Here is a 3264-nt window from a genome sequence, read left to right on the forward strand (position 1 = left end):
ATATTTCGTTTCGAATCAGTGGTATGGAGCGCGTATCAAACTGCCAAGGTTACGTGATTTTAGAAAACGAGGCTTTGTTACGTCATAAGTGTTTCGAAATTTCAATGGATGACATGGGGGTGAGTAAATTATCAGGAAAATTTTATTTGAAAGTGAACTAATCCTTTAAGGTTGAACCACTGTAGTCGCATTAACTGTTTTAAATAAGTCTTTAGTAGCTTTCTGGGCATTGAAAGTGTTAATTGTCTTGCTGAGAATGCAGGCCATCAGATTTTATGAAAAATATCTTAATTTGTGTTTTCCGAAGATGAATGAAGGTCTTACGGGTGTGGAACGACATGAGGGTGAGTAATTAATGACAGAATTTTCATTTTGGGGTGAACTAACCCTTTAAGTTATGTTTTTGGAAAGGCTAAAAAAAAAAAATCCACTCTCTGACAGTAGGTAGCGCTTGCGCCAGTAAACACATCATCGGAGAAGATAAGAGATGTCGAAGCAAGAGGGAGGGGAAGCTATTTTTATTAAAGATTATGAGGGCACATGAATTAAAAAAAAAAAAAAAGTAACAATGTGCACGGATAAATCATTTATAATAAATACTGCAATATTCCATAAAAATATGAATTGTCAATTAATTGTAAATTAAGGGACTGTGAAAGCTGCCAAAGAAACCATTTATCTTTGCTTGCAATCACCTCATTGTCCACACTTTCTCTTTCAGTTGTGTTTAGTCATACATTGAAGTCATAAATTGATGTAATGACTGGACCCTTGGTATTGCTGTAAGTGCTGTTCAACAGAGAGGTAAATGTTGTCTGTCCAGTTAGTGCCTCTGCTATCCGGGGCCGGTGTATCTCTGGGTTTGTTCATGCAGTGCATGTTCAACCGCCGCGCTGCAGTGCACTCCCATAATAGCCTGGAACAAATAGATACACATTGTATGTGTTTGTTTTCCGGAGTCAGGGAAGCGCTTTGTCATAAACCCCCACCTACTGACATCATTAGAATAACACAAAGTGACAAACTGAATACTTCCTCTCCATTCTTTTTCATTTCTGTCTCAGACCGCCTCTCTCTCTATAGCAGGTCTCTCAAATTTAAATCCCTTGTTTTCCAAACAGCCGTGTTATTGCTTATCCCCAACTTCTTGTCACTGATTGCCCTCAAGATTCACAAAAATCCAATTTAAGGCTTGTCTTTACCCTTGCTCCCATCCTCCCTGTTGTGAGACGCAAGACAGTGGTGTCACTGCTGTAATTAAACGCTGAATCGCTGATCCGTTGATGTTAGCATGAGACAGCGGGTGGAGTGGTCGCTGCAGTAATGGCCCCATTAGAATTTCAGAAATCCCCTTATCGCCACTGAGATGCCGGGAGCTCTGTCACTTCCCCTCTGCCGCTACGCTCCAGCTGTAAGCATTTTAACGGCACATTCGTCAAGAACCGTAATGAATTCTCGTAGTTATGCGCACTGTCAGAGGAATCAGTGGAGCTGAAAAGGGGGAAAAGTGTGTTTGTGTGCAAGAGTACTCAAGATAGATGCCAGCAGTGCATATATTTTGACATTAGATAGGCCAGAAAATGTTACACAGTCCTTACAAACCAGAAAAGACCTAACAGGTTTTCTTGGTTGCAATTACAATATAGTGCAATAATGCCTTAGAATCCATCAAAAAAGATTTTTGGTACTTGTTCAATGTACTTAAAATGAGCTAAAGCACAATTCTTTAACATTTTCTCACAACTTAGTTTCATTACTTAAACTGTTGACATAACTTTTTTTTTTTTTATGAAATACTGAAGAATTTATTATAAATGATTTATCCATGCACATCCTTTTTTTTATTATTCATCTGCCCTCATAATAGGGCTGTCAAATTAAAATTAAAATAGACGTCCACATTTGAATGCAAAAATGGAGCATTCATACTTGTTCAATGTACTTAAAATGAGCTAAAGCACAATTCTTTAACATTTTTTCACAACTTAGTTTCATTACTTAAACTGTTGACATAACTAGACAGTGGATCTCTATTTCCCAGCACGCTTTGCATGAGACTGGATCAGAGAGTAAATGTTGATTTTGAAGTCACCATGAAATCAAAATTGACTTTTTTTTTTTTTTTTTTTTTGAAAATGAAATACTGAAGAATTTTCTTATTCATCTGCCCTCATAATAGGGCTGTAAAATTTAAATTTGAATTTCAAATATTCATCAAAATTAAAATAGAAGTCCACATTCAAATGCAAAAATGGAGCATTCAGATTTTAGGTGTGCATCAGGAAGCCTTATTAGTGGTGCAAAAGATGCAATGTTAGTATGATGATAATGTAAGAGTCATTGTTGCGTTTTAATATTTTAGGTAACACTTTATTTAACAACTTAAGTTAACATGAACTAAGAATGAACAATACTTCTACAGCATTTATTAATATTAGTTAATGTTATTTTCAACATTTACTAATACATTATTAAAATAAAAGAGATCTAGTTGTACTACCTTACATACTTTGGATGTCATATCTTGTTTTTTTTATTATTGTTAAAGCCTTTGGACAAAATAATAATAATAATAATAATAATAATAATAATAATAATATATATATATATATATATATATATATATATATATATATATATATATATATATATATGACCCATCACATCATATATTAGACAAAAATTACAAAAATAAGCATGAATGATGTTTGTGTAACTGTTTCACTGAAGTTGAGTCAGTTTTCTGTACTCAAGTGCAGTTTATTCCATGATTTAAAATGTGTACAAAACAAAACAATGACTTGAAAGTAAACATAACTTAAACAAACTTTACCTGGTAAAGCATGACGTGGTGTGGCATGGACATGAAACTCACAAAAGTACACAACAGTATCCAAAGATGACAAAACTAGACAAAGACAAATGGCAACATGAGGGCTATAAATACATAGACTACTGATGAGCAAATGAGCAACACCTGAACACAATGAAACAATAGACCAGTGAGAACGTAACACAAATGAAAACAGTAGCACATGAACAAGGAAAAATCTGGGAATCACATGACATGGGAAAAAAAAGAGCCCAACCAAACACCAGCCTTATGTCTTATTCTTACCAAATACCAATAATAATAAAATAATTACCAATAGTAATTAAATACAATACAATAAGGAGAATATAATAATTTAATTCTTTAACAGGCTTTGATTGTGTTGACTCTTGAGAAATTTAAATAACCTATCAAAGAAAAAAGAAATTAAC

General features: G+C 34.0%; 1 long non-coding RNA gene across 2 annotated transcripts; it reads right to left on the reverse strand.

The window, feature by feature from the left end:
- Window positions 1-503: 503 nt before the first annotated feature.
- Window positions 504-3003, reverse strand: LOC125266111. Of its 2 annotated transcripts, none has more exons than XR_007184437.1 (2): window positions 2834-3003; window positions 504-916 (listed from the first exon to the last, which is right to left on the reverse strand). It is a non-coding gene; the product is annotated as an uncharacterized LOC125266111 (long non-coding RNA). The 2 variants fall into 2 exon arrangements; XR_007184438.1 differs by lacking the exon at window positions 2834-3003 and adding an exon at window positions 1203-1680.
- Window positions 3004-3264: the final 261 nt, after the last annotated feature.

The sequence above is a fragment of the Megalobrama amblycephala genome, linkage group LG4 (assembly GCF_018812025.1).
Source record: "Megalobrama amblycephala isolate DHTTF-2021 linkage group LG4, ASM1881202v1, whole genome shotgun sequence".
Lineage (NCBI taxonomy): Eukaryota > Metazoa > Chordata > Actinopteri > Cypriniformes > Xenocyprididae > Megalobrama > Megalobrama amblycephala.